This window comes from Staurois parvus, unplaced genomic scaffold (genome assembly GCF_062004578.1).
Source record: "Staurois parvus isolate SC_StPar_1 unplaced genomic scaffold, SC_StPar_1.0 ptg000438l, whole genome shotgun sequence".
Lineage (NCBI taxonomy): Eukaryota > Metazoa > Chordata > Amphibia > Anura > Ranidae > Staurois > Staurois parvus.
The window spans coordinates 1202970-1230071 of record NW_028318234.1 but is presented as its reverse complement, the minus strand read 5'-3'; the positions used below and the strand labels follow the sequence as shown (position 1 = coordinate 1230071).

The 27102-nt window shown below is 39.4% G+C and overlaps 1 protein-coding gene and 1 long non-coding RNA gene across 2 annotated transcripts in view; one reads left to right on the top strand and one right to left on the bottom strand.

Moving 5' to 3' along the window:
• The window catches only part of GHR (growth hormone receptor), a 535090-nt gene that overhangs the window by 120029 nt on the left and 387959 nt on the right, over positions 1-27102 (top strand). The window lies entirely within an intron of this gene.
• LOC149454091 (uncharacterized) lies at positions 7839-17723 on the bottom strand. The gene is made up of 2 exons (XR_016314371.1): positions 17585-17723; positions 7839-8502 (listed from the first exon to the last, which is right to left on the bottom strand). It is a non-coding gene; the product is annotated as an uncharacterized LOC149454091 (long non-coding RNA).

Genomic DNA, 27102 nt, shown 5'->3' with positions numbered 1-27102 from the left:
GCCAGATCTTTCTGGAGGGATCGTGCAGTCAAACGTGGGTTTTGAATTGTTTTTCTCACAATCCTGCGAGCTGTTCTGTCTGATATTTTTCTTGGTCTTCTAGATCTTGCTTTAACTTCCACAGTTCCTGATGACTGCCATTTCTTAATTACATTCCGAACAGAGGATATTGACATCTGAAAACGCTTTGCTATCTTCTTTAGCCTTCTCCAGCTTTGTGAGCGTCAACTATTTTCAGTTTCAGTTTTCTAGACAACTGCTTAGAAGAACCCATGGTGCTGATTGTTGGGGCAAGGTCAGATGAGTCTGGGCATTTAAAAGCTTTGAGATTGACATCATCTGGTCTTCCCAGACGATGATTGAGAACAATCCATGACACTGGCAGGTCTCAGCTTGGCAAAGGGGGCAGTGCATGCTATAAATTCTGCAGGGTGCCCAAACTTTTGCAGACGCCATTTTTTTATTTTCTGTCATTTTGAAAGTGTAAATGATGGAAATAAAATCTAACTTTTGTTGACATATTATAAAAATGTCTAATCTGTAATTTGATGCCTTTTGGAGATTTTTCCATCTTTCCTTGGCTTCTTTATGCACATTAATACAAATGTTTAGCTTGGGTGCCCAAACATTCGATCCCCACTGTATACCATAAACAAAATACAGTAATTAAAGGGAAAAGTTAAAGTTATATAGTAAATGGCATCTCACACTCTGATGTTAACAAATAGAAGGTGGATACTGAAGAAAATAGTCCAATCAAAGAACAATACCATAAAAAAAAAAAGAAATTGAAAAATATGAATTAAAGTGTATGTAAATGAAATAAAAAATATAAAAATTAAATCACGAAAAAAAAATAAAATTAAAAAATAATTAAAAATTGGTGAGAAAACAATTTAAGTCAATATCCACATTCATTCTATGAGGTTTGAGGGTATTCAGTTCGTAAATCCAATAGGTTTCTTTCTTAGAAATTTCATTAATTAAATCTGTGCCTCTCCAATGTGGTTCACCAAATCAATAGCATAAAATGTCAATAGGCTGGGGTCACAATTATGTTTTAATTTAAAATGCCTTGAAACGCTATGTTTCTCAAACCCCTTTTTTATATTTCCAATATGTTCTCCTATTCGTGTTTTCAGACATCTCCCTGTCCGTCCCACATACTGAAGGTGGCACGGACATTCTAAGATATAAACCACATTAGAAGAGTTGCAGGTAATCAACGATTTGATTTTATAATCCTTCTTGGAACAAAAAGAGCTAAAGGTTTTTCTTAGACTCTTTACAAACTGTTCTGCAACATATACATTTGTTACAATAAAAGAAACCTTTTAGGTCTGGAAATAAATCTATCCTTTTAGGAGGATCTAAAACATTCCAAGCTATCCTAGTTCTTAATGATTGATTCTTCCTATAAACAAATCTCGGTTTATCGGGGATGATTTTTTTCAAAGTATCATCCTGTAACAAAATCTGCCAATATTTTTTGAAAATGCGTTCGACATTCTTGAATTGCATGTTGTAATTAGTGATAAAACTGAAGGTATTATCAAACTTCTTAGAAATCTTGTTGTCCAAAAGGAGCTCTCTATTCCCATCAATAGACTTTCTTTCTTTAAGAAGAAAGGTCCTCTCATAACCCTTCTCCACAAATCTCTCGATAATGGTATCAGTTTGATTAATATAATCTATATTCTTACTGCAATTTCTTTTTATCCTTGTAAACTGGCTCCTCGGTGTATTGATAAGCCACCTAGGATGGTGTCCACTTGTAACAGGAATTAAACTATTTTTATCAACTTCTTTAAAGAAGGTTTTCTTCAAAATACCACCATTACTTTTATATAACATGGGGTCCAAAAAGTTTATCTCGTTCAAATAACTTGTCCCCGTAAACTTGAGTCTATACATATTATTATTAATGTGTTTAATAAAATTGTCAAGATGCCCTTCCATATTATGATGATGTCGTCAATGTACCTTCTGTATAGCGCCATCTCTGGCCACCTATCAAAGATACATTCCTCCTCCCATTTATCCATCACCAAATTAGCCACACTGGGGGCATACTTGGCCCCCATTGCAACACCCCTACATTGTTGAAAAAACTGATTCTTGTACCAAAAGAAATTGTTCATCGCTAACTTCAGTAGTTCAATAATCAAAATTCTTTGGGCTTTTTTTTAGGGAAGATTTGCGTCTCAGAGCCCATTTCACAGCCTTAATCCCAGCCTCCTGGTTGTTGTTGTTAGTGTATAGCGATTCTTCTATAGTGACTAACAGGCAGTCACCTAAATTATCCAAATCTTTTAAGATATTAATGAGCTGACCACTATCTTTCAAATAGGCCTTATTATTAATAACTATATCTTGGAGAAAAAAATCAATATATTCGCCAACTCTGGCGAAAAGGGAATTAATCCCACTGATAATGGGCCTACCAGGAGGTTTTTCTTGATGTTTATGTATTTTGGGTAAATAGTAAATGGTTGGTATTTTAGGGTTTTTTATCACCAGATATCTAGCCTCTTTCTCACTTAGAACCCCTATTTCTTTCCCTTTTTTAATAATATGTTTCAACTGTATTTTAAGTTTCTTAGTGGGATTACCTGTAAGACGTATATATGTATCTTTGATATTTAATAACCTATCCATCTCTGCTTCATAATTATCTTTGTTGAGGATGACAATGCTCCCTCCCTTATCTGCTCCCCTAATCACTATATCCTTCTTTTTTTCAAGATCTTCAATACCCATGAGAATATCTTTAGGAGTGTGATGAAAACCTTTAATATTCATATCTTTCAACTCTTTTTCTACCATATTTTTAAATACTTCCAGAAAGGAATTACCCAAATTCTTGGGGTTAAAGGTGGAAGCATTCCTTAAACCACTATTTTTAAAACCATCAGATACCAAAAGAGATTTGTCGTTTTTATGTTTATTAAGCTCAAAACATTTTTTATATTTCATTTTCTCACAAATTTTTGCAAATCTATAACAACATCAAATTTATTGAGATTGGCCTTGGGAACAAACTTAAATCCAAAACCTAAATCCAAAACTTTCAATTCACGTTCAGTGAATGTGACATCACTCAAATTGTAAATACCCATACTTAATGCATCCTTTTTCTTTTTTTGTCTCCTGCCTCCTCTCTTTCCTCTGTATCTTCTATTCTTTTTTTTTTTCGTGATTTAATTTTTATATTTTTTCTTTTCATTTACATACACTTTTTTAATTCATATTTTTTAATTTTTTTTTTTTTATGGTATTGTTTTTTGATTGGACTATTTTCTTCATTATCCACCTTCTATTTGTTAACATCAGAGTGTGAGATGCCATTTACTATATAACTTTAACTTTTCCCTTTTATTACTGTATTTTGTTTATGATATATATATCTATATCGTCATATTGTTATATGACAGATTATTTTCTTCAGTACCCACCTTCTATTTGTTAAGATTAGAGTGTGAGATGCCATTTACTATTTAGTGTTAACATTTCCCTTTTTATTACTGTATTTTGTTTATGATACATATATCTATATTGCCATATTGTTATATGACAGATTTTCTTACATTGTTACTTTCTCCTTTAATGTATACATTTTTGTATTTGCCTATGATATAGTTGTATGCCATTCCAGTACTTGGTTTTATGGTACTACATTCTTCTGCTCCATGTGACGGCTTTATCCTGTGATTGGATTGCGTGGGCGGTCCTCTCTCATTACCTGTCAGCTGTTTGCCGGGTGCAGTGAATATTTAATGAAGTGCTGACGTCTCACATCCATCCGCTCCGTGAGGACATCGATGACGAAACGCATAGGGCGGAGCTTTTGGATGTGACGTTCCTGATCTGCTTGCAGGGCGCATGTGCAAGCTCAGCTGGTCTCATTTGCTTTACACACGCTGTTGTTACTGGTGTCAGTCTGGACGCCATACTTGTGAGTGAATTTTTTTATTAAAGATACAATGTTTTTATGATATACTGCTCCATGAGTCTGTCCTTTTCTCTCCTGAGTGGCGGTCTGAACATCTTTTATTGAGGATATCGATAACTGTGAAGTGGATTTTCAGTGCTGCAGATTATTACTTCTTGGAATTCACCCTGCAAAATTCCTATTGTTGCTGTCATCATACTAATCACTGCTCCCAGAGCAAAAAGCGCTTTATGCTGGTGTATCACATATCAGCATATTGCTCTGGTGAGTTTGATTTAACCGTTTTTGGTGGTCTATTCACTCGGTGATATTAGTTTTTGGACATTCACAGATTATTTGAACAATTTTTTTTTTTTTTGGACTTTATTAATTTATTTCTACATATATATTTTTTTACTTGTTTTGCACATTTTGATATTATTTGTCTGATATTTATTTGTTTACACTGAAGTGCAACCTGTTTTTTACACTTTGTTACATCCTATATATCTTTATAGGTTAGGTTTTGCAGCTTAGTGTGCTTTTTTGTATATACATTTTCCGTGGCGCTGGTTCTACTCATTATATTGATTCTTTTTATTAGGTCACATAGAATAGAAGGGAATAAGTTGGTTTCTGGAAGCCCGTTATCTGAAAAGTCTTCATTAATCAAAACGAAAATAAAAGCAGTTATAGCAAGTATCATTTATATTTTATTACTGTGTTTGGTTCCTAGAGGGCAAAATACATGAAGTGTTTTGTCCCATTGTCCTGTGTCCTGTGGATGGCTAGCTACGTGATCAGGGAGGATGTGCCACCCTCTCCCCCCACAGCTGTCCGACAACATAGCTAGAAAGGAGATGGCTACATTGATAGCCGGCCCATATTTCTGGCTCCAAGCAGTTTCTCAAGACAAGTGCTTGATATATGGGATACTGACCCCCCCACCCCTTCTTTCTTTGATACTGACCCCCCCATCCCCCTAAGCATTTCTGTTACTGGCACTTGTCCTGGGGAAAGTACTTAACCGGAGATGAACGCCAGCTATCAGTGCAACCATCTCTTTGCTAACTGCATTGTTGGACAAATGTCGGGGAGAGAGATGTACTGTCTCTCCTGGCTCCCTTCTCTCCTCACTGGCTCACACAGTAGCGGGAGGCACTGGCTCCTGCTGATGTCCAACACAGTCAGTGAGCCAATGAGATGAGAGCAGGGGTGGGGCTGAGCTACACTTTGTGTGTGAATGGACACACAGAGTGCAGCTCAGGAGCGAGCCTGCTCAAGTACCCCCATAGCAAAAGGCTTGCTAATAGGGGCACATGGCAGGGGGATGAGCCAGGACCACCGGCAGGGGACCCAAAAAAAAAGAGAATCAGGGCCGCTCTATGCAAAACTATTTCACAGAGCAGATAAGTATACATTTTTTTTTTTTAATCTTTCTTTTAGAATCACTTTAAAACAAGCCATCACTGACCTTTGTAGAGACAGGTACTGTGGATCAATGCATCCTCAAATTCATAGCAGAATCATTGAAATCATTCAAGTCTTTCACTCAGCAGCCCTGCTCCCCCTCCCAGAGATCCTGCTCTGTGTGTGCATTAAAGATTAGAAGGATGGAAGACTGCTGAATCACTGCTGGGAGGAGCGAGCATGGATCGAAATGTGGACGGTTCAGTAGGGACCTGAATTTTGATCCTTGTTTGGGTGTCCCTACTGGACAAAAGTTGATTGTTAGAACTGGACTGTTGGAAATGTTTTCCCGATCAGTTGGCTACAGCTGCTGATCAGTGTATCCAGACAGAAGAGAAATCCCAGAATACAATGGTACACCATGGAGGATTGTTACATCCACCTCACTTGTGTAGATGTGGAAATATTTTCATTTTTTTTATCAGCCCACTGATCAGTTATCATTAGCTATGCAACTGTTTCTGGGATTGCTAATTATATAACTAATCAATTGTTGTAAGCAATGCATCACAGCAATTCCCAAGTGCATGCTTGGCTGGGGAGTTTTGTAGGCAGCTGGTAACAGAAGCAATCTTTTCACTTAACATCTGTTGAACACAATGCTTCAGTGAGCTAGCAACACTTGTTGGAATGAGTGATGGGGTGCATGGTGGTCATTCCAAGAATCCAAAAATTTTCCACTTATAATAACTTGGAGAAAAGCCCTTTCAAAAATCATCGTAGCTATATAGCTAATAATGTCATGTTAAAATCTTTGTAATGTTCTTAGCGAGATCTCAGGAGCTGCACAAAGGAGGAATGAGTTCACAAGGAAATATATTCTGATATCTCACAGCAAAAGAAGGTCAGTGGAGTGCCTTGTAATTTACTTCTATGATATGAGTTATCTTCAGTAATCATCAGAGAAGAGTTGAAAGAACTCCAAGCTGGAAGTTAACAAGACCTGCATACCAAATGTAGCGTTCCCTCGACATCAGAATACAGGAATAAATAACAAACCTTTCCATCTATTATGAATTTCAACGTGCTCACCTGTTTAAGGGTTCACTTTACTCTACTGGGACCTGGCTGTAGTCATAGTTACATAGTCTGGCTGAAAAAAAGACAGAAGTCCATCCAGTTTAACCATTAAGGTAAAAAAAAATTATAATACTACAGCCAGAGGAAGACAAAAAAACCCCAGCAAAGCATGATCCAATTTGTTCCTGCAGGGAAAAAAATTCCTTCCTGATCCCCCGAGAGGCAATCAGATATTCCCTGGATCAACTTTACCTATAAATGTTAGTATCCAGTTATATTCTGTGTATCTAAGAAAGAATATAGGCCTTTTTTAAAGCAATCCACTGAGCTGGCCAGAACCAACTCTTAAGGGAGTCTATTCCGCATTCTCACAGCTTTCACTGTGTCATGGGCCATATGAGAGATGGACTTTCTTCAAAAAAGGTTTGTTACAAAATGATATCATTTATACTTAGCTGTCATGTTGCAATGCATTTTACTTTTTCACTTTATAGATCATACCAGTTGATTAAAGCGTATTAAAAGACTTTATTTGTTTTGGATAGGGTGGTGAGGATTTAGAACCCGTGTTAGGTTTTTATTGCTGTATGTGTCTGCAGTGGACAGCTTCACACTGTCTATTTGTCTTTATGACCATTGTAACTGGGACTGAAAATGAGGGAAAATGCAAAATATTAATTGTCCCCAGGTCATGAATAGAGGGGAAATCTTCCAAAGGTGACACTTTGCATACTTTTGCGTCTTTTAGGTTCTTTGCAGTATAAGCAATGAAGCTTAGATACCTCTGTAGTGTATGATTGTTTGTTTTACTAAACAGAAAAACTGCCCATAACACTGCAGGAAAAACATTTGACTGCATACAAAGTATCAAAACATATGCAAACAATTTACATATGTCCAAACGATCTAACTCTCCCATCAAATTAGCATGGGCAATGTATGCAATAGGTATACTGAACATCTACTTAACTTGGGCCTCCGTTTGATGGAGTCCTCTTATGGCTCCTTTCTTCTTGCCTTCCAACACATGGATTGTTCAAGTCATTCTTCCCCCCACACTTCCTGCACATCATTTCCTGTAGCATAATTTCTTGTCCTGAGCTTCGCATTTCAATAGGGGAGGCATAGCTTCTAAAACAATACATGGTCTTAAAAATGTTTATCCATTTTTATACCATAAAAATAACTAAAATTGCTATAGCAACACACACCTATTCTGGGATAGACGATCCTTGATTTGGAGAGATTTACTGTCACATTTTGTTTTGTCTCAAGACAGGACAATCTCATCTGTGGGACACAAACAGCAAAAAAAACCCTTGACAGTGGTTTTAATTATTCTCTACTGTGCCCATAACTAAAATAAAAAGAGGTTTTTGCTTAAGATAATCTTTACAAAAAAATATACAATACAATGTTGAAATATAACATTTATAAACTTTATTTTGTTAAACTTTGGATAGAATGTAAAGTTAAAGTGATTCTAAAGCTAAAAACTTTTTTACCGTAATGCATTCCTTGCATTAGAGTAAAAAACATTTTATATTGTTGATTAAGCACGAGATCGTGTGAAACGCGTTAAGTCCTGTATTCCTGTCCTGGTGTTTTGTGTGTCCTATGGATCAATAAATATACACTATATTCATTTATCCTCCGATGTGCGGCTGACCCTTCTTCCTGTTGCATCGTGGCAAGCCATTGCCTGCACCTGTTGTGGATTGATCTGGATTGTTTGCCTGAGCGGTATACCTTTTGTTCTTTGGGTACAAAAATATTGCCAGGTAGTTCAACAGGTCCCCCCACAGGTAAAGGCAGAGGGCAGTATTCAGTGTGCTGCAGGAAGGGCACACAAGGCCAAAACCTATGTTAAAGAAAATATCTGATGTTTATAAATGAATAAATAAACCATAATTCTCTGAGAAGGGTCTCAATGAGCTCTGCATCCCAAAGAAACAAGCCACCCAGCCACAGGAGTAGTTACAGGGTTGTTATCCTACATTGGATTATTGGTTTCCAAAAGAAAACAGTCTGTACATCATGCAGATAGGAATCAGCAAAGAAAGGGCTGAAAAACCATCCATCTGAAAGGAAAAATCACAAAAAAGCAACTCAGTAATTGAATATATAAATACAGAGATATCCCAGATGTATATTTAGCAATAGTTTTTACAAATGTATGGCTCTTCATAAACTATCCAATATAGACTTCTCTTAAGAGAACCAGCAATAGATTGACAACATTGCATTCCACCAACACTGAGTGCCCCACTAGGTTCTGCCTTATATATATATATGTGAGCTCCTCCCACCCCACCCAACACAGTAATGTCTTGGCGGGATGCAGATACAAAAATTAGCACCATTCTGCCCATCTCCCTCCTCCCAGTCTGTGGGTTCTGATCTGCCCTGTTGAGCGTAGTGATGTCATGCTGTGAATCGCATCATGACATAACGATGTGACGCCACACAGGCTCAGTGCACCACTAAGTTCCGCCCACGGCAACAACAACCAGGTGGGACATGGATATCACCTTCAGCGACCAAACTCCTCAAACCAAGACATCACCAACAGAGTAATTGCACATGCACGTCCACTACTTTACCAACACAATCATCCAAAACCTTAGGTGCCCTAACCAGCACCATCTAGTGGTATCTATTTGTAAAGCCACTTACTGCAACCAAAGCCCAACATAATTGTGTATAGAAACATATATAAACTCTGGAATAATAAACTAATATTAAATCAAATAAAAGATACCTCAATAAACTCCCAATGACATTCATGAATATCCATCTTGTTGTAGTAATAGTTGGTCAACATCCCCCCTCTTTCGGGGAGGGGTATGTGTTCCAACCCAGAGAAATGTATTTTAGCTCAAAATAGATTGTGATAATGTCCAACATGTCGACTTATTGCAGTCTCAAACTTCTTTTTGTTGATCAAGGATACGTGCTCACAAATGCATTTGTAAAATGCTAATTTAGTCTTCCAATGTAGAAAGATCCACAGTCACATTGCATCAAATGAACAACCCCAACAGATTGGCAGTTGACACTCGTGACCTGTTGACAATAATTGCATCCACCACAGGATGACGTACCTGACCTCCGAGCGGGTGATGCAATTTTTCTAATGTAATGGCTTTGTACCAATTGGTCCTTTAAGGACCTAGATCTCTTGAATGTTATTTCCAGGTGGGTGCCAATATATTTAGAAACAATGTCATCTGCTTGTAAAAGGTACCAGTACTTTCCTAAGATATGTTGTACTTGTTTGTGCTGACCAGTATACTGAGTGATAACCCTTGTGGTACTAGGCACACCCCGCACTTTCTATTGACGAATTAAAATAGGTCTATCTACTTTGGTATGATTGTACGCTTTTCTCAAGCAAGATTTGCTGTATCATCTCTGTATCACCTTTCTTTTAAAGTGGATGTGATCAGTGCAATTATTTTTAATCCTCAAATATTGAGTATATGGAATACTCGAGATCAAAGAGAACAGATGGGATATTGTGGCAAAGAGAATTGTATTTACCGTCGATGGTTTCCTAAACAGAGATTACCCATCACTACCACTGGGATGAATGTAGATTTCCACATCCAAAAACGTAATACATTTTTGATATTAAGTCATAGTAAACTTTCAAGTAAAGTAATTGGTGACTATATTTGACAAAAAACATCTGTAATTCCTGATGGGTACCACCCCAAATAAACTGTCATCGATAAAACAATGCCAGGTAATGATCTTGTTTAGGTCATCTTGTAAATCCTCACTAGCAAACAAATTGCTCTCCACCTCCCCAGGTACAGGTTGGCATAAGCGGGGGCACAACTGGTCCCCATAGCCACACCCTGCATCTGGAGGTAGAGGGAGCGCCTAAACATAAATACATTATGTGTGAGGATAAAGTGTAGTAGTTCAAGTATGACATTTGTAATCAATGGCAGATTGGTGACATTTAAAGAGAAAGGTACAGATTGCTTCAATTCCTAAATCATGATGTATTGAATTATACAATGCTTCAACATCAACTGCGACCAACCAAGTTCCCTTCAGAACATGCATCCCATCCAAAATCCTCAAAAGATCTATAGTGTCCTTCACATGTGAAGACAATAAATTCACATGTGGATATAAATTCTTATCAACAAGCTGACTAGCCTTCTCTGTGAGGAAGCACCTACCCGGTACAATTTGGCACCCCAGGGGAGCTACTACATTTGGTAACGCATACAATGAGAGTGTCTTTCCTATCACTTTCTGTCCTGTCAGGCAGTGGGGGTATATCTCCCCATTAGAGAAACAGATTGCAATAAAAACCTGACTCTCTCTTTCCTGCTGTCTCCTAAACATAATATGTTTTGTCTGGAGTTGTGACTTAATATGTTGTTAATCATTTCTTTTTTTTTCCAAGTTGTTTTTGGATCAAACATGATCCCTTGTTTTTTATTTTACTTATTTTTATTGCCACTATCATACTGTCTTTGATTGATTGAGATTTTTTTTCCATATTTTTTTAAACTTTATATTATTATTTTTATTATTTCTTTTAGGGCTAGGTCACACCAGAACACTGTGCAGGAAAGACACGTTCCGTTTGCATTTCTCGCACTGCGTTCACAATGCATTGCCTTAGTGATATGCTGCGGGTGCCAGTACATTGTTAGCAACACCCCAGTTGTGCAGTTGCGAGCACCATACTGGGCAATTTGGTGCAACGTGTTTTTCAAAGGTAGTGCATGCACTACTTTTTCATGTATTCTGGTCCACATTCTTGTGTGCTTCCTGAGCGTTCCCCTGCTTTGCAATTTTGCAGTCCATTAATTTGAATGGGCTGCAAATCGCATTGGAACGCACACAAAGTAGTGCCTGCACTACTTTTGAAAGGCACGCAGCACCAAATTGCTGCAGTACCATGCAATCTGGTGCCAGAAAACAGTGGACTTGCAATCTGTGTTTAGGGTGCCATTAACAATGTATTGGCACCCACAGCAGATCACAATTGCAGTGCATTTTGAACACAGTGCTGGATATGCGCACAGAATGCGCCTTTCCAACATCACGTTCTGGTGTGAACCAGCCCTTACACCGCATACAAAGAGGATTAAACGAAAAACAATGAAATGAGATTAACAAATATCAGTTGACTTAAAAAAATCTGTATTCAACACACTACAAGGCATGGTAGCAGTTGTTTCCATTGTAGGGAGAGAGAAGGGATGTTCCTCTTGTAGAATATTGAATTAATTTTGCTACGGATATTTTACAAGCCCCATAACACCCCTGTGAACTCAGGGGTTTCCCAGGTCTTTTAGAACCCTAGCTATGTACTGCATACAGAACAGTGTAAAATGTATTATTTACTATCAAAGCTGAACTTCAGGTAGATAGTAAAACACCGATGAATGCCATTATGTGACTGTAAAAAAAAAAGAAAAGAAAGAAAAAGAAAAAATATATATATATAATTTTATTTTATTTTTTTTTAATACAGCCAGTATAAACAGAAGAATTTGACTTACTTTCCAACTTCTGTACAGCAGAACCTGATCCATTCTGCTACGTAGCAGTGTATGTGTGCTGGTAGGGAACATGCTGAGAGGAGGAGAAAGCAGTCCTTATCGGTCTGCTGTTGTTCCTTCAATCTAATTACAGGTTAAGGGATGGAAGGTGACTAAGTGGTGCAGGTTAAATACAGCAGAGAAATGTCAGGTCACTGGGCTGGCTTTACTATGTTGTAGGGTTCTGTAGATCTCAAGAGTGGAAGAACAGAAAAACAAATCCTTTATCAGATAAGACAGATCCATATATGAATTTTAATTCTGTGTTTAGCTTTCCACCTCTAAAGCCTGTAGGTTCTAGTCATTTGTTCCCCAAAGCAACACCTCTTTGCTAGGGATATATTTTTTTCTGAATAATATGACAGTGTAATAAGCTTCTATGAGATGACTTTGTTTCTAACGATGGGGAAAAATCTGTGTGGTCAATAACTAATAAGGGAAAGTTATCTCTTTTCCTTTGTTGGTGTGCGTTGCAGTGCGTTAAAAACTGCTGCATATCCAATTTCTTGTCTTTTTCTGCACATTGGCAGCCCCTATTAACATAATTAGGCAGCCTTTGCAGCATATGTTAACATGTAAATGATCACAAATGCCTGAAGGTTGTCCTTTAAGTCATGGTCCCACCCACCTGAGTGCAGCCCAAATAGTCTAATACTTACTTCTACCCCCATTTCAGCTATGTTTGCTGTGTGGCCCATTCCAGAGCCACAGCAGCTTTTCTTAAGAAAGCACCCTTGCCAGGGCACCTTCCCTCTACGCTTGCATGCTGGGGTCACATTTATTTCTATGGAGAGCCAAACTCATGGTAGGGCCTCCAGTGGTCCTGCAGACTACAGCTTTTCTATAGCCTACCCAGCCCTCACCTAATTGCTGATCTCCTCCGCTCTTCCCACTACTCCATCCCCCACAGCTATTTCCTCCTGTACCACTCTCCCCTCCCTCCTAGATTGTAAGCGCCAAGGAGCAGGGCCCTCGAACCCCTCGTGTATTGTATTGTTACTGTACTGTCTCGTGTACCCATTATAATGTACAGTGCTGAGCAAACTATTGACGCTATATAAATACTGTATAATAATATAGAAGTGAATAGGACACAATGTCCATGTGCCGAATTTTTCTAGTGGTAGAGAACCCAATGGGTTCTTCCTAAATCACCATTGCCAGGGCACCTTTAGTCGGCACATACATGTTGTGGCCCTATTCATTCCTACTTATGGTAGGGCCTCCAGTGGTCCTGTAGTGTACAGCTTTCCCATGGAAATGAATTGGGCGCAGCAATAATGTGCAGAATTTAACCATTGGAAGAAAACCTAATGGGTTCCCCCTGAAGCACTCTTGCATCCGCACCATTCACTTCTATGAGGAGCCATACTCATTGTGGAGCCTCTAGTGGTCCTGCATTGTACGGCTTTTCCATGGAAATGAAGGGGGCACAATACCCATGTGCTGAAATCACCTAGTAGAAGAGAACCCAATGGGGGCTTTGTGACTGCAGACAAGACTGCATGGTGAGCATTTCAGGGCTGGGTCAGAGATACAAGTATCAGACCATAGGGGCTGCACGTATTAATAATCTGTAACATAGAGTCAGTGAATAAATGTTATAGCAGCTGCAACTAGATAAGTGATGTATTGACCTCACATTTAGGAAAACATAGATTTATTTCTAAGGAAAGCAGTAGTACAGTCAAAATCTGACGTTAATAAAACATCTTTGGGTCAGCATGACTTTATAGCTCCTCTGCGCATTATACAATAAAAGTGAAATATATGTCAGTAAAAACTGCATCTAAACCAGCCAGATATATGTGCTTTATGTCTATCTTGTATTGAAGCCAAAATTGCAGAAAACACTAAACAGGGCTGTTGGGCAATATAAATTTTACATCACCTTGGAATTATCATTGAGACTGTAAGCTTGATTGTGATTGCGACTCATGTTTGGATGGTAGCAATGAGAATAAAAGTGTTGGCTTGAAAATACACCTCGCAGTTTTTTAAGTGTTTGAAACTCCAGGAATAAAATGAAAGCACCTAGGGGTGTCTGCACATTGTTTTGGATATACATACATTTTGGTGCTTTACAGAAGTGCCATAGTGTGCCTCCCACATTCCTATTGGCCTATCACATGGGAAACAAGAGGGGTCATAAAGCTTGATATATGTTCATCGGGACTTCCCAGCATTCATGGCTGCTGTGGTGTTTGAGAAGACAGTCAGAGGTATGTGAAGGTACACCTAGGTGCTTGCATTTTAGCTCTGGGGTCAGTTTAGGAAGATGAAAGGACTGACCAGTAAACTTTAATCCTCATGCACATAATGGCTTTAGTTTTGCCGCTAGATGAATTCTTGTGATGCGGTTTTGATATCTTGCCGTTTTTGATTTTGATTGCTCCCATCCAGGCAGCAGTCATAATCACAACCAAAACCTTTCATATGACTTCAACACACTGTAAAATGGAATGGAATGTGGAATTACAAACTATGCATAGAAATGTTTTTTTAAGACTGCAATTATATCATTATCATCTGCCTTCAAGGGTACATTTACTAACCCCACAAAAAAGAAAACTGACAGTGGGAATTCTGCATCTGGAGAAGCTTACACATACAACCCAATTCAATGAATCCAATGAATTGCAATATTGTGCACAGAGATTTCTCCAGATTCTCAGATTCTTTTGATGATATTATATAATGTAGACGATAACATATTTAAAGTCTTTTGCAAATTTACATTGAGGAACTTTATTTTGCAATTGTTTTATGCCTTTTTTTTTACCTAATCGTGTTACTGACCTGTTGTTAACCTAATTAGTTGCAAAATGTTCTTCTAGCTCTTCCTTGTTGGTACCACTTAAGCCTAGTACACACTATAAGTTTTTTGTTCAACCCAGCAAAAAAAAAGCTGACAGATTGCCGTACTAATGCAAGCGATATTGGTGCAGCGATCTCCCCTACTGTGCTATTCTGTTCTGACAGGGGGATTGCCAGCTGATTTCGACCGATATTCGGCTCATGTGTACTTATCATTACTTTGCCAGCTTTTTGTTGCCATGTCCCAACTTTTTTTAAATTTGTTGCTGCCATCAATTTCAAGATGATCTTATTTTTTCTAAACATTTGATTGGTTTTCTATTTTACAGTGCCTTGAAAAAGTATTCATACCCCTTGAAATTTTCCACATTTTGTCATGTTATAATCAAAAACATAAATTTATTTTATTGGGATTTTATGTGATAGACTAACACAAAGTGGCACATAATTGTGAAGTGGAAGGACAATGATAAATGGTTTTCAAATTTTTTTACAAATATCTGAAAAGTATGGCGTACATTTGTATTCAGCCCCCTTTACTTTGATACCCCTAACTAAAATCTAGTGGAACCAATTGCCTTCAGAAGTCTCCCAATTAGCAGAGAGTCCACCTCTGTGTAATTTAATCTCAGTATAAATAAAGCTGTTCTGTGAAGGTTTGTTAGAGAACATTAGTGAACAAACAGCATCATGAAGGCCAAGGGACACACCAGACAGGTTAGAGATAAAGTTGTGAAGAAGTTTAAAGTAGGGTTAGGTTATAAAAAAATATCACAAGCTTTGAACATCTCATGGAGCACTGTTCAATCCATCATCCGAAAATCGAAAGAGTAGGGCACAACTGCAAACCTACCAAGACATGGCCGTCCAACTAAACTGACAGGCCGGGCAAGGAGAGTATTAACCAGAGAAGCAGCCAGGAGGCCCATTGTAACTCTGGAGGAGCTGCAGAGATCCACAGCTCAGGTGGGAGAATCTGTCCACAGGACAACTATTAGTCGTGCACTCCACAAATCTGGTCTTTATGGAAGAGTGTCAAGAAGAAAGCCATTGTTGAAAGAATGTCATAAGAAGTCCCTTTGCAGTTTGTGAGAAACCATGTGGGGGACACAGCCAACATGTGGAAGAAGGTGCTCTGGTCAGATGAGACCAAAATTTTACTTTTTGGCCTGACAGCAAAATGCTATGTGTGGCGGAAAACTTACACTGCACATCACCCTGAACTCACCATCCCCACCACGAAATATGGTGGCAGCATCATGTTGTGGGGATGCTTTTCTTTAGCAGGGTCAGGGAAGCAGGTCAGAGTTGATGGGAAGATGGATAGAGCCAAATACAGGGCAATCTTAGAAGAAAACCTGTTAGAATCTGCAAAAGACTTAAGACTGGGGCGGAGGTTCACCTTCCAGCAGGACATCGACCCTAAACATACAGCCAGAGATACAATGGAATGGTTTAGATCAAAGCATATTCATGTGTTAGAATGGCCCAGTCAAAGTCCAGACCTAAATCCAGTTGAGAATCTGTGGCAAGACTTGAAAATTGCTGTTCACAGACGATCTCCATCCGGTCTGACAGAGCTTGAGCTATTTTGCAAAGAAGAATGGGCAAAAATGTCCCTCTCTAGATGTACAAAGCTGGTAGAGACATCCCCGAAAGACTTGCAGCTGGAATTGCAGTGAAAGGTGGTTCTACAAAGTATTGACTCCGGGGGGCTGAATACAAATGTCGCCACACTTTTCACATATTTAGTTGTAAAAAATGTGAAAAACCATTTATCATTTTTTTTCCACTTCACAATTATGTGCCACTTTGTGTTGATCTATCACATAAAATCCCAATAAATTGCATTTACGTTTTTGGTTGTAACATGACAAAATGTGGAAAATGTCAAGGTGTATGAATACTTTTTCAAGGCACTGTATATTGTAAATAAAATATGGGTATGAGATTTTAAAATTATTACATTCTGTTTTTATGTAGACTTTACACAGTGTCCCAACTTTTTTGGAATTGGTGTTGTAGAATGCTCTTCTGGAGCCCCCAAAATCTTGGTTTGGAATGTCAAGTTCTGCCCCGTCTGTTCCTCCTCTTGCACTGCTCTATTGGTCCCCTGTAAGTCTGCATGACCGCTGACCTTCTGTCTGGACAGTGCTGATTGTCCTTGTGCTGATCACATGCACTTTCCCAAGAAAAAAGAAAAACCTCTCTAGCAATACACACCAAACTGAGCATGTGCAGAGTGTCTCCACACGATATGTTCTATCAGGAGATAAGAGGGGGAGGATCAGAGAAGACAGGATCAAACAGCCTTTTTACACAATGCAGAGTATTAACCCCTTAGGTTCCACAATGAGTATACCAAGCATGCTTTACTGCATATACAGACTGATCTTACTGTTGTGGGTTTAGTAACACTTTAAATTCTGGGTCAGAATTTTTTTAAATACAGATTTACCTTAAATGCAGCCTATCCCCCATATAGTGTGTATTACATTGAATTATTAAGTTATGCATTAAAGCCCAGTTTCTTCTTGGTCCAAATAAAAAGTAATGAAAAAAAAGACCAGCATCATTCAACCCACTTTATTAGGGCATCAAGGCTCTACTCCTTGCCCTGAATCCCAAATAAAAGAAAAAAGCCCAGATTTGGGCTTTTTAAAGTAAGTATGCTTTTAGCTATTTAAACTTGACCTAGCATCAAATCCACTTTACCATCAAGTGCATGCCTGCTATCGAATGTACAAGTTGAACATTTACAAGTATTTATTACCTCTCAGAGGTCACAGTGCTCCTTCTGACAATAGGACTGGGGGATGCGTTGACTGTGAGTCATATAAGTGACGTGGTTTAGGTGCACACTGTTCTTGCATTTAGTTTTTTTTTTTCTTTCAAACGATGTGGCAGCGGGCTGAGAACGAAAGGTAAAAGAACAGGTAACAGGTGAATGCAATGCTTTCAGCACACAAAACCCACAAAACAAACATTGAATCTAACCTAAAACATTATCTAAATCAAAACACATTGTTTAAAAGAAGGCCTTGCAGCAAATCAACCACAAAATAAATTGAAGGGCAAAAAGAACCCCAATAATAACAAGAAGGTTGCAAAGGGATTGGTTGCCCCTCCAATGGCTGCCCCATTTTATAGTGAGGGGGTTAGTTTAAACTGTAATTCCATTTTTACAATCAGGTTGGAATAACACCTATTTTATATTTGTTACATATCCCCTTCACATAGCATGACTATGTGGATTACTTTTTTTTAGATGCTTTGTTCTGGACCCTCCAAGCAAGGAAAATCCTACATAGTTCTCTTTGTTTATGAGGCGGGCAGGGCAGCTGTGTTTGCTATAATTATCCTTGTCTGTATTGTACAGGCAAATCTTCATTATTATTATTTTTAGATGTTGAGCAAAGAACTCTGGGAAATCATCTATGTGCAAAATTGTAAACCTACAACTGTGTGTCAGCCATAAATCATGTTAAGGGCAGCACAATGGCTAAATGGTTAGTTCTTCTGCCTGGTAGTACCAGGGTCATTGGTCCAAATCCCAACCACAGCACCACCTGCCTTGGAGTTGCATTGTCTCCCTGTGCCTGCGCGGGTTTTCTCTGGGTACTCCAGTTTCCTCCCACACTCCAAAGACATGCTGGTAGGTTAATTGGATCCTGTCTAAATTGGCCCTAGTATGTGTATGTACGCCCCTTGAGGGTTAGGGACTGATGTGAATGTAATATATACAGTGGGGCAAAAAAGTATTTAGTCAGCCACCAATTGTGCAAGTTCTCCCACTTAAAAAGATGAGAGAGGCCTGTAATTGGCATCATAGGTAGACTTCAACTATGAGAGACAAAATGAGAAAAAAAATCCAGACAATCACATTGGCTGATTTGGAAAGAATTTATTTGCAAATTAGAATGGAAAATAAGTATTTGGTCACCTACAAACAAGCAAGATTTCTGGCTCTCACAGACCTGTACCTTCTTCTTTAAGAGGCTCCTCTGTCCTGCACTCATTAACTGTATCAATGGCACCTGTTTGAACTTGTTATCAGTATAAAAGACACCTGCCCACAACCTCAAACAGTCACACTCCAAACTACACTATGGTGAAGAGCAAAGAGCTGTTGAAGGACACCAGAAACAAAATTGTAGACCTGCACCAGGCTGGGAAGACTGAATCTGCAATAGGCAAGCAGCTTGGTGTGAACAAATCAACTGTGGGAGCAATAATTAGAAAATGGAAGACATATAAGACCACTGATAATCTCCCTGGGGCTCCACGCAAGATCTCACCCCGTAGGGTCAAAATGATCACAGGAACGGTGAGCAAAAATCCCAGGACCACACAGGGGGACCTAGTGAACAACGGCTACCATCAGTAGCACACTACGCCACCAGGGACTCAGATCCTGCAGTGCCAGACGTGTCCCCCTGCTTAAGCCAGTACATGTCCGGACCCGTCTGAAGTTTGCTAGAGAACATTTGGATGATCCAGAAGAGGATTGGGAGAATGACATATGGTCAGATGAAACCAAAATAGAACTGTTTGGTAGAAACACAACTCGGCGTGTTTGGAGGAGAGAGAATGCTGAGTTGCATCCAAAGAACACCATACCTACTGTGAAGCATGGGGGTGGCAACATCATGCTTTGGGGCTGTTTCTCCGCAAAGGGACCAGGCCGACTGATACATGTACAGGACAGAATGAATGGGGCCATGTATCGTGAGATTTTGAGTGCAAACCTCCTTCCATCAGCAAGGACATTGAAGATGAAACATGGCTGGGTCTTCCAACATGACAATGATCCCAAACATATGACCCGGGCAACAAAGGAGTGGCTTCCTAAGAAGCATTTCAAGGTCCTGGAGTGGCCTAGCCAGTCTCCAGATCTCAACCCCATAAAAAACCTTTGGAGGGAGTTGAAAGTCCATGTTGCCCAGCGACAGCCCCAAAACATCACTGCTCTAGAGGAGATCTGCATGGAGGAATGGGCCAACATACCAGCAACAGTGTGTGCCAACCTTGTGAAGACTTACAGGAAACGTTTGACCTCTGTCATTGCCAACAAAGGATATATAACAAAGTATTGAGATGAACTTTTGATATTGACCGAATACTTATTTTCCACCATAATTTGCAAATACATTCTTTCCAAATCAGCCAATGTGATTGTTTGGATTTTTTTTCTCATTTTGTCTCTCATAGTTGAGGTCTACCTATGATGCCAATTACAGGCCTCTCTCATCTTTTTAAGTGGGAGAACTTGCACAATTGGTGGCTAACTAAATACTTTTTTGCCCCACTGTATATATATATATATATATATAAAAGTCAAGCACTGCATAAATTGACAGCGCTATATAAGTACCTAAAATAAAATAAATGCTACAATGGGGCATAAAAGCTATTCAGACTCCATGGGGTTCTCTGTATACGGTACTCATGGTGTTTGGCTGCAGGCGGCAATCACTGTTATACAAGTTTGCTCGTGTGATAAATAACTGAAGGTATATTGTGTCTAGAAATATCCACACAGAGAACATACTGTACTGCAGGTATGTAGGACCATCAATCTCTTCCACATATATTATGCAGAAAACATTTGCACGAAGATTTATGATGTGTCAGTCATGTAAACCTAGTGAGACAACGTTACCTTCTCCTCTTCTGTTAGTACTTGCACATCTTCAGTGATCAGCTGCTGGGATTAGTATAGTCTTGTTTTCCATAATTTCCTGTAACATCAGACTGTGCTGGGAGACTATGCGTAACTGTAAGAAGCAAAGCCGCCTGATGGAGTGATTAAAAGCTTATTTTGTTCCATTTAAAGCAGAGCGCAAAGCTTTAATGTAGTTATAACTTTGTTAAAGATGAATAAAGCTGAACTCCAGCCCTAACTTCAACTGCAACTCAACGCATTTAGGCATCTAGACATGGGGAAGATGACTTGCTGAAGTTCAAACCAAGCATCAGAATGGGGAAGAAAGGGGTTTTAAGTGACTGTGAACGTGGCATGGTTGTTGGTGCCAGATGGGCTGGTCTGAGTATTTCAAAAACTGCCGATCTACGGGGATTTTCACGCAAAACCAACAATAGGGTTTGCAGAGAATGGTCTGAAAAAGAGAAAATATCCAGTGAGCAGCAGTTGTATGGACAAAAATGCCACGTTGATGTCAGAGGTCAAAGGAGAATGGGCAGACTGGTTCGAGATGATAGAAAGGCAACAGTAACTCATGTCAGTATGGACCAAAATCTGAGGAATGTTTCCAACGCCTTGTTGAGTTTATGCCACAAAGAACTAAGGCAGTTCTGAAAGCAAAAGGGGGTCCAATCTGGTACTAGCAAGGTATCTAATAAAGTGGCGATGAGTGTCATTTTTGTTCTTTTTCTGTCCAATTGTGTCAGACTATGCTCACCCTTTCCTCCCCACCCTGCCTTTCATAGAAACCAATGCTATAGCTTCTATAAATTAAACATGGATCTAAGATTGGAGGACAGGTGGATGCTTTGCCCCTCCATTCATATGAGTAGGAAGAACGGGTATAGTTGGGCATTTTTGATGAGCCTGTGACAGCCCCTTAGTTCTATTAAACCCCACCACACCTGAATATTATGGCAGTAGGGGGAAATCATGGATGGAGAAGGAGATTGCCTAACAAAAGAGGCATCAGCACAAGGGACAAATCCTACTGACTGTAAGTTATGTCCCTTGTCCTGATTTTCATGTGTTTTTCTTTTTTTTTTTTTTTTTAATTGAACTGAGGCTTTAACTTCTTGTTCCATAGATGCACAGAAGTTGAGAGGAATTCATATTGAGGTCTTCACACTCCATCTTAAGAGAAGTAAAAGTTTTGGCTGTATATTTTAAGGGCTTGTGTAAGTCTCACGCTCAAAGTCAAGTCAAATGCAAAATACTTTCAAGTGTTTCTGACTTGTTTTTGAGTTGCTTTGATTAGCATTTTATAGATACAGTATGATTCTCAGTTGCTTCAAGCTGCTTTAGGCTACTTTTACATTAACTCTGAACTGGGAAGAAAAGCGGCTCAGATGCAAACAAAACTCATTTAATAGGAGAAACCCTGGTATTATCACAAAATCTAAAATTATGTGTCCCCTATAAACATATATCGTTACCTGCACCACTGATCCCCACTGTGGTGAAGAGAAACTTCCATTTAAAGAACCTGCGTAATTCAAAAAGTCATAGATGTATGGCTTTTCATGACAATCGTCATCATTGATCGTGTTATCGGTCAGTGGTTGATGAGATGTAACTTTCCTGACACTCTAAACAGAAAAAGTGGCTTGGATAAGCTATAGAACTACTTCAGCATTACAGTTGAATGTGACTAAGTTCTACAGGATGTAATTTTTTTATTGTCAAGATAATAGAGAAAATGGCACAGTACTTACAGAATCCACAATGACATTACTGCAACAGCAGGATCACACATAAACAGAACAACGTGGATACGCAGATCCCGTAATGAACAGAACAGAAATGGTAATCAAACAAAACAGAGGCCACAAGGATCCAAAACTTTCTTGACAATATCTTGCTTTTTTCCTTTTTACGTCTTATTCCTTCCCGGCCAGATGTAAACAGAAATGGGAGAAAGGAACAAAGCCCAAAACATGTCTTCAAACAATAAAAAAAAACACATCAACAGCAACCTCTGGTTCTCTCAAAATGTCTCATCAAAGAGAATGGGAGATGCACATGAACTTCCCCATGGGGTGGAGTGGAACCACACACCTGATATAAAATATCACACGTGCAGAAGTCGGTCCACTATCAATTGAGTATGGGCAAGCACAGGTGTATTCAGCCAACCCTGCCATACCTGCTGAAACTTACGATAAACATTGGGATGTTGATACCTGAGTTTAAAGAAGTGGAAGTAAAGAATTAACATAATCTAGCCATTGCTTACTAGTCGGAGGAGCCAATGATAACCAGTACCTTGCTATCAACTTGCTAGCCAGATATGAAAGTCTATATACCATAATATACCATCCTGCTTGGAACAGTTCTTGGTCCAGTGTCCCCAACAGACAATGCAAGGGATCCTGGGGAACAGTATACTAGAGAAAAAAGTTGGAGAACTTCACTCCAATATCTATGTATCTTGGGGCAATGCCAGAGCATTTGAATGAAATCACCCTGTTGGAGCCTACACCTCGGACAATCAGGTGAATCCCGCCTGCCCCACCGATACAGTTGCACAGGGGTCCTATACGCTCGATGGAGAATAAACAATTGAGGCAATTTATGAGAGGGAGAAAGAAATTCCCAGAACAGATTCCAGGGCAGCATCCCAGACATCTCCAGCAAACTCTCCAATATCCCGGGACCACTGCGCCCTGCTCCAGAGACTAGCGTGATCCTGTACTGTGGACAATAGCTGGGAGTATACCTGAGACTACAAGATGTAATGTGAAGAGTTCCTAGATTGGAAGCTCTAATAAGCAGGACCCTCTGTTTCCTCTTGTACCAAATTGTAATGAACTGTAAAGTCTACATTCATTTTGTAAAATGCTGTGCAAACTGTTGGCGCTATATAATATCATAATTTACTATCACATGATATCCCATGACAAAATAAAAAGAAAAGAAAAAAAACTTTACTGTCCATAGAAAGTTAACAAGGTTATTTGTATCTTTTGATTTTAAATTAAAAGTGTTTTGATAGCCAAAACTTTTTTTTGTAGTTATGAATAGAGTAGGGAAAGTGGGGATGCAACACTAAATCTGTCTAACAAGTAGGGCAGGCGGTGTCAAACTCAAGTCCATCACGGACCGCATCAGCATTATGGTTGCCGTCAAGGTACTGTGAGACTAGATGTCCAGAGCACCCCACCCCTCTTACATCAGATGTCAAGAGCCCCCCCCCACTGTCAGAAGCCAAGAGTCCCCCACCCTCCCTTACATCATAGTGCACCTCCCTTACTTTGTGCTGCTGCTGGAAAAAAGTTGGGGGTGGAGCTGGGAAGTAAAAAGTACAGAGTCTGGAGGAGGATTAGAAGAGGGCGGGAGTCAGCTGCTAGTCTGCTGAATGTTGAGACCAGGAGAGGCGGAGGCAATGGGGCGTTGTGGCTTCTATCGACTTCTGAGACGGGAAAGGGAGAGAAGAGATTAGCCTCTTCATGGCTGCACAGTGAGGTGCAAAATCTGGTGGAGGAGTTCTGTTCTCCTCTCTGCTGCCCACTGCTGAGACGAGGCGTGGGCAGAGACAAGGTGGGTGCCACAGCTTCATGAGAGGTACAAGGGCCACATGATATGGCTTGGTAGGCTGCGTTCGCCTTGTGTTTGAAACATGTGGAGTAGTGGTCACTGGGGGTCAAGGGCGACAGATGAGATTACATGGTGTACATTAGGAGTTTTCATTAATCACATAAGGCTGTTTGAACAAAGATACATACAGAAAGATAACATTAAAAAAAACACAATCTACACGATTGCAAACGCATGACCTGTTTTGCACTTTATTGTGGATTTTACTTTCAACCAATATTCATACTCATACTGAGCACTATCCACTTGCAGTTAACACTTTAATGTTATTGTGTATTATGTTTACTGTGCATATATTGTATTTTGGCACGATCTACTCAGCAAATGCATGACCTGTTTTGCACTTTCAGTACTTGGCACTTATATATTTTTTGGGGGGATTATTTAGCACTAGTTATCTATACCTTTCAATACAGTGTGGTCACTTTATACTGTATGTATTTTTATATCATTGCACCTACTTATTTAGTTTTTCATGTGAAGCGCTTCACCAATATTGTTTTTTTTTATGTCATACATCCTGTGGTATTGGGAATAGGTGGTAGCAGCTTGCATGTATTTGGGGTTGTGTTTGTTCTTACCAGTGGAGCGCAGGGGGATTATTTTTTTATTTTTATAGAAAGATAATATTGCCATTAGACATAGCTAATAGAGGTTCATGTGAAATGAGGAGGAGGTAATGGGAAAAGGAACTAGGCCTTTTTTCTTACCAGCAGAAATTGGCCACTTAATTATTGCCACCAACCGCACCATAGCCAGAGTCTGGAAATAGCTTGCTTTCTCATTTGCAGAGGTGAAGAGCATCTTGATGACCCTAATGATTCATGAAAAGATGACCAGTATCCTCCATGACTCCCACCCTACATTTCTCAAGGTGTGGGCCCCATGGTGGTCCTACATTTTTCTTTCTCTGCATTCATCCAATTTGGGCATCCCTGGCTGGTCCCTCCTGCCCCGTAGCCTAAGGGAACGTTCTTTTCTTCCTCTTTGCTCTCCCCCTTTCTCTATTTTCTGTCTTATTCTTCTCGCTCCTTCCTTCCCTTTTTTCCATCCCTTCCCACCCCCCCCCCCCTTTTTAATGGTTTGCATTTTTAAAGTAGACTGGTGAGTCCGCGCCCCAAACCCTTTTCCAGCCCCTGGGTCTTAGGGCATCTTGTGTTGACCCCTTACCTTGCCAGAGAGTTACTGTTGTTTGACATTTCATTTCTTTTGAGCATTTTACGTTATCCATGCTATTCTACAATGTGCCTATTACCTATGTCCCCTGCATGGGAATACTGTGATTGGATTTTCTCATTTGCATTTCAATAAAGATATTGTATCAAAAAAATTACTTCCAAACGATGACATCGATGTGTTAAAGCTGATATGTTATGTTAGTGATTGGATCTGCTTCTATTAAATCTACTTAATATTTTTTATTACCTGTAGCCATGGCCACTAGGGATAATAAGCTACTATTGCAAGATGGTGAATCTCTCTCATTGGACTGTGGCATCCTAAAGCTTAAATTATCTCCAGATAATTGCTTTAGGTTTGGCAGGGAAATAGTTACAGGCCAGCCGTAGTAGTAGGCGATGAAACAGATCCAGCTATTCTTCAGATGGAAGTACGCCAAGCTTACTGATATTAAAGAACAGAAAATAGGTAACAAGGACTTTTAGTGGCCTTTTAGTCATCTACATGCAGTGTTGTAATACCAACTAATAAACAAGGTATTACTCATGGTTTTATTAGTGTTTTGTAGTGCTCTCTAATGTGCTAATCATTGGGCTTTCAGCAGAACTATTCTTCATTTAGAAACATAATTAAAAGAGAGTACATTATTAATTAAAGGCTGAACTATGGTTGGTGAAGCAGATTCACAGACTTAGCTTGGGTCCTGGCCAGAAAGGTTTAACCTCTGCAGTACAGCAAATTGCTACTGGAGCTTATGGAAAACATGAATGCTGTGTGAAAATGTTATGCAGTGACATACCTCTTGCAGTGGCGAAAACTGTGATCACAAACACAGGGAAATTCATAAACGGGTCTAAGACACTCTTTAGAATTCCAACGTGCCTCCACATGGCAAATGTCCATGCAGGCGATACTCCACCTTCATCACAGTTGCTGCAGCTGTCAGACAGCACAGCGGTGGGGAGCTTTGTACCTTGGGGTGGTGGAGTCTGGGAATTCAGGCACTAGTTCCCCATCAGGTCCTCTCCCCTTGTGATTGACAGCAGGCAGTGGCTGGCTTCTTAGCCAATAGACAACCTGCTATTGGCTATAGAATCTGCCTGCTGCCAATCACAAGGCAAGAGCAAGGCAAGATGGGGAACTAGTATCTGTAAATACCCATCAGGCTCTGCCCACTGAAGCATCATTGGTTGCTGGGAAGCCAACAGCGTCCTTAATATCCAGAGATATGGAGAGGGTAGCGGCAGGAAATGTGCCGCTCTGCTACTAGGGTTGCCACCTCATCCCTTTAAACCCGAACACATTAATTACACAGGTTCTGAGGCTAATTTAATGCAGATAAGGCATCTAGTGAGTTTAACCACTTCAAGTCCAGACACTTTCACCCCCTTCCAGTCCAGGACAATTTTCAGCTTTCAGCGCTATCACACTTTGAATGACAATTGCGCTGTCATGTAACACTGTACCCATATGAATTTTTTTATCTTTTATGAGACATATAAAACTTTATTTTGGTGGTAAAAATGTTTAAAAAAAAGTTTTTCTTATAAAATTTTGCAAATAATCTTTCTTCATAAATGTTGGCCAAAATGTATTCTGCTATCTTTTTAGTAAAAAAAAATAACCCAAATTAGTTTATAACCAAAAACTACAATTTAAAAAAAAAATATATTTTTTTTATTATTATTATTATTATTATTTTTAACATACTGTCACCCTAGCAGTACAGTGTCACCATGGTCACATTGTACTACTTGTGGGGTGTGATGAAGATTTTTTTTCTTCTTTTTTTACACTGATTGCTTTTACAC